This window comes from Cheilinus undulatus, linkage group 8 (assembly GCF_018320785.1).
Source record: "Cheilinus undulatus linkage group 8, ASM1832078v1, whole genome shotgun sequence".
NCBI classification, from domain to species: Eukaryota; Metazoa; Chordata; class Actinopteri; order Labriformes; family Labridae; genus Cheilinus; species Cheilinus undulatus.
Genome location: NC_054872.1, coordinates 48,174,391 through 48,180,322, shown reverse-complemented (window position 1 = coordinate 48,180,322; position 5,932 = coordinate 48,174,391).

The window sequence follows — 5,932 nt, the reverse complement described above, 5'->3', positions numbered from 1 at the left end:
ACCAGAAGGCTTGCCTATTTTTACCATGAGGCGTGTGCATCTCTCGACCAAAATAGACAGGAAACTGTAGGATAGAGAGCCATATTTACCAGCTTTTGAGCAGATGTGTATGTCCACGTTTTACACGGACAGTTTGTGCTTTTCAAAGTAAAAGCCCGGTCTGTTGAGAAACTCAGCTCATTCATACAGAATGCTTTTGTTTTGTATTGTTCTTGTCGAAAGCCATGACAGTATAAACCGGAGCGGACACATGCTGCAGCCATCACACAACATGCACACAGTGTGAAACAGACAAAAACATTGTTGCAAGGTCATGCTTTGGATAAAAGTAGCTTAGAAGTAGCCCAACATGCTTTTTAGCTAAATTTTCAAGGGTTAAAACCATATTTCCCCCTTGGATGAATGGTTTTAAGTCTAGGACTTGGGACTTGCCTGTCTTTACTTGGAACCTGACACCAAAGTCTTGTTACTTGTGAAACAGTGACTTTGTCCCACCTCTGGTTCTCCGTCTCAAGCAGGTTCCACTTCGACCACAGTTTTTTGAAAATAAATTGACTTTAGTGCTGATGTGGCTTCTCACTTCTCTGTTGACCATTTCTTGGGAAACAGAAAGTCTTCAATGGAAACTTCAGACAACACTTGTGGGCGTACTTAACCGTCAAACTAATAAAGCTCTCACCAGTGTTTAAACGGTCCTGTCTGTGGCAGAGATTAAACAGACTACCTCTGTGTCTGTTATTATAACCTTGTTTCTTTAATTGCACATCTCACCCCAACATCCTGGATGTTAATCATATTAAAAAGGAAAGAGTACTGGTCTCTAAACTTTTAAGCATGTATGAATCTATATGGATGTCTAATTCAAAAGACTTTAGATAGTGAATGTGTCCCTGATACTGAAGAGAAACCAAACAAAAAGACAGATGATGACTAGTGGGTGCTGAAAAACAAAATTACACAATCTAAACCAACGGTTCTCAAACTTTTCAGCCTGAGACCCCCAAAATAAAGGTTCCAGAGACCAGGGAACCCCACTGTAACTGAAGGTAGTTGAACACAGCCATGAACATTCAAGAATGGTCATGTGGAGACAAGGCTGCCCATAAGGGGGTAAAAATGGGAGAACTTTCTTGCACCCAAACAAACTGGGGGCCCATGGGAGTAAGCAAAATGTTAAAATGTCATTTAGCAGACACTTTTATCCAAAGTGACGTACGTTTGAGAGCAAGAACAAAAAAAAAACCATGGTCCATTGTAAAGTTAAGCAGTGATATCAATATTTCATATTTAACCTGAAAAAGTAACCACTCTTATCAAAGAAACTAATATCTTTTTAAATCACTTGTGTAGTAAATAGCCTCTGAAAAATGTAATTCCCTTTGTTAAAAAATGCTAAAATGGGTTAATAATGGCAAAAAATGGTAGAAAAAATGAAACTGGATTTTAAAAGTAGAACATATGTGTTAGAAGTGGCATCAATAGTAAGTGGTATCAATAGTGTTAAAATGGAGTTTAAAAAGTGGCTGTTATGGCTTTAAACTGGCAAAATGGGTGGAAATTTGGTGAAAATGGGATGAAAAAATGATATAAACTGGCAATAAAGGGTTAACTGAGAAAGAAAAAATAGGCAGATAGTGGCATCAATTGGTTAAACTAGAAAAATGGGCATATCAGAAAGTGAAATCTGGTTAAAGTTCAAAAAAATTTAGTGTAAAAAATGTGGTAAAAACTTTTTTAATAGTTTGTGGAGCAAATACTCTCAGAAAAATGTAAATCTCTTTGTTAAATGATAACTAGGAGGGGTTAAAAATTGCTAAAATGGGCTAATAATGGCAAAAAATTGTGGAAAAGGTAGTGAAATTTGATTTTAAAAGTAGCATGAATGGGTTCGAAGTAGAAAAAAATTAGATAAAAATGACAAAACAAAACAAAAAAGAAAAAAAAAATACAAAAATGGGTTAAAGTGTTAAAAATAGGCATAAATATTATGGACATGGAGTTTAAAAATTGGCTGCCATGGCAAAAATGGGTGGGGATTTTGTGAAATGGGATGAAAAATTGATATAAACTGGCAATAAAGGGTTAACTGAGAAGGAAAAAATTGGCAGATAGTGGCAGAAACTGGTTAAACTAACAAAAATGGGCATATCAGACAGTGAAATGTGGTTAAAATGGGAAATATTGGGTGTAAAAAGAGGTAAAAAGAAGTTAATAGTGGCAATAATGGGTCAATCATCAGTCTTAAGTGTCAAGAATTGGTTCAGAAAGCAAAAACAAGCAGAGAAATATGGTGGAAAGGGTTTAAAATTGACAAAAACAGATGTTGAAAGGCAAAAATGTGTTAAAATTGGTGGGAAAAAATAATGAAAAGAGGTTACAATTTGGCAGAATTGGTGTAATGTGGCAACAGTGTTATTTAATAATATTCTTAGTTTTCTTACGGCATTTGGAGACCCCCTCTCAGTGTCTCACGACCTCTAAAGGAGTCAAGATCCCAAGGTTAAGAGCCACTGATCTAAACAAGCTGACTCCAGATCTTTAAACTTGGCTGTAAGTCACAGTTTACTGAAGCAGAAAGAGCTAAATCATCAGCTAAAATTAGAGATGCAGTTCTGAGGTCACCACAAGGTTGCTGCACAAAAGATTCAGTCTAAGAATCAGACAGGATCAATAAGCTGGACCGTGTCCCATCAATACCACCTCCAACTCCAAATGTGGCTGCAGCATCCACTTTGCATGGATGAGACTGATCTCTTGCTCCAAATGCTCCTTCCACATAACTCCCAGAATGGTAATACGGGGTTAAAAAAAAAAAAATGCAATTAGATTATTTCACAAATTGTTCAGCCCTATCTGGTAAGGGACAAATTCTGTCACAAATTTCAAGCCAAGGGCCAAAACTACCATGTACACTCCCCAACTGCACATATAAATGTTACAGAAGGTGCTACTATTACTTCAATTACCTTAATTTTTAATTTTAGTGAGAAGCAAAGGTTGTAAAGTGATTCAAAAGTTCACACAAGAAAGAATTAAAGCAGTGAATGTTGGTTAAAATGAATAAACTATGAAAACTCGGTCACATCTGCATTATTTTACTCTTTCTTTAAATCAAGTCACATTTAATGTCGCGTAAAGTTAAAGCAAAGGTGTTTGCTGGCCAGAAAACTGGCCCTGGAGGGCCTCACCTAACCCACTGGCCTTCATTTGTAGTTCATCACAATAAACCTTTTCGAAAGTCCACAGACCTTGTGTCTGGGGTTACCTCTTCAGAGTCCTGACATAAAAGATGTAACTGGTCCTCTCGGAGGATGAATAGGATGCTTTAAGAATGGTAGTGATATATAGATGCAAAATTATGAGCAAAAATGCAACACAAAAAGCATGGAACAGTCTTTAAATAATAGAAAATACATGTTTGGAATAAAGAATAGCTAAATGCAGAGGGGAATTAGAACAGACTTGAGTCTACTTGACACCTAAGATGTCTGAAAGCGTCGGGGTGGAGTGCCTGGCTGGTTAGTGGCCCATATCAGTTAGAGCTTTTTTTCTGATGGAGTGGAAAGTACCCAAATGTTACCATCAGTTATATAAAGAAAAAGAAACCTGTGCTTTAAAAAAGAGTAACCAAGACAAGAATGTCGACCTTTTCTGACCTCTCTGTATTGATAGATGTGAGAATGCTGCAGCTGTAGGCTTGGCAGAGAGATCTAGAGGTGTGCCACATCCTGTAAACCAGAGTCATTTCAATAGACAGAAGAAAAGCAGGGAGGAATAAAGGACAGCTAAGAAAAGCACCTTATGTTTCGGTTTTTTATCAACCTTTGTTGCTAGGTGCTGGCTGCGTGTGGACTTCCCAAAAGATCCGTGTCAAAGAGTTTGACTGTCATCGTGACATCGACTTACCCAAGTTTTCTTGCTTCCTCATAGCTAAAATAATTTCCTACTACTCCTGTTAAATCACAAGATTTCCTGAAGATAACCATCATCATTGTTTAGTGTCACATCAATTTTAAAGTCCAAAAATCCCCCAGAAAATTTAAGGCCAAAGTCAGTGCTGAAATATATTAAAAATGAAGGATCCTTTTGAAATTGTGAGTGTAATTAATGCTCACTGCCAAGCCGGAATGATTTAACCTTAAATAACATCATCAAGAATGATGGAGCTTCTTATTTGTGTTTTATTGAATTGTGTTTAAGGTCATTTTTGTGTCTCTTTTGTTCACTTTAAAGGCCACTTAAAGGAAAAAACATTGCAACCAGGCCCCTGTTATAAATGCAGTGGATTACATGCTACATGCTTGTCCTCATTCAAATAGACCTGAAAAAAAATCAAATGCAAATAATAAATGTGTATCTGATTCATGTATGCAAAGGGAATACACAGTAAGTAATATGCATGTAAAGCCCATGCATGCTATTTATAACCCAGAATAAGATAATTCAATTTAAAAGTCAAATCAGGTCAACTTCATTTATAAAACATGCTTTAAAATGACCAAAGTTGACCAACGAGCTTCACAGAGTAAAGAGTTTACTGAGTAGAATGAAAAAAAAGAAAAAAGAAAACATAAAATAACAATACAGCCCAATATTCCAAAAAAGTTGGGACATCTGTAAAGTTTACTCAACAACAAATGTAGCGATTTACATACTCTTTACAATCAATCCTAAATTTAACTCTTCAAAATGCACACACATTTTGAATGTGATGCCTCCAACACTTTCCAAAATAGTTGGGACAGGGGCAATAAGAGACTTGGAAAGTTGTGGAATGCTCAGAAAGCAATCCACGTGTAGCTGAGTAGGTAAACAGGTGTCAGCACCATGACTGAGAATAGTTAAAGCCCTCCTTAAAAGCTCATTTGGTTACAGTCAAAAATAGTGCAAGGCTCTCCACTTTATCGAAGACTGTGTTGGTAAATAGTCCAGTGTAAGTAAACCCCCGCCCACTACAGACTTGAAAAATGCACAAAAATAGACAGTTTGGTACTGAGGGGGGGGGGGGGGGGGTTCCCAGATGAGGTGGGAGTGACAGAAAGTGACACTGAGTCACTGCTGCCTCAGAGCGATCTTTTGAGGTGGAAGATTTCTCCCCTCCAGAGTCCCCTGAAGCAGGCTGTGGTGTGATGGTAGAACGTGGTGGTCCTGAGCACTACCTGTTTGGACCATTGGTAGGAATCAAGAGGTGTCTAAATCAACACTTTATAATATCATCAAAAGATTCTGAGAATCTAGAGTGATCACCACATGTAGGGGTCAAGGCCAAAAACTGTAATTGATCTTCCAGATCACTGCATTAAAATCCATCCCCATTCTGTGATGGATATTACAACATGGGTCAGGAACACTTCAGAAAACCACTGTCAGTTAACACAGCATGTTGCTGTATCTATAAATGAAAATCAAGATTCTACCATGCAAATCTCAAGACATATGTGAACAACATCCAGAAGCAACACCTACTTCTCTGGGCCTGAGCTCGTCTGAGATAGACCGACCTACAGTGAAAAGGTGTGCTGTGGTCTGACGGGTCCACATTTCAAACTGTTTTGGAAATTAATGTCCCCTGGGCTGAAGAGGAAAAGGACTATCCAGATGTTGTCAATGTTGAGTTCAAAAGCCAGCATCTGTGATTGTGTTGTGGTGTATTAGTGCCTATGGTACAGGTAACTTGCGCATCTGTGAAGGCACCATTAGTACTGAGAGGCACAGACAGGGTCTGAAGCAAAACATGCCGCCATCAAATCAGGATTTCCCTGCTTATTTCAGCAAGACAAGACCAAGAAACATCCTGCAGGAGTCACAGCAGCATGGCTTCACTATGAAAGAGGGCCAGGCTGACCTGTGTATGGCGAAGTGTATGGTGTACTATGAAGGGGGGCAGACAATTACATCATGCAAGAATGTGAAAGGATTTAACCCTGAGTCC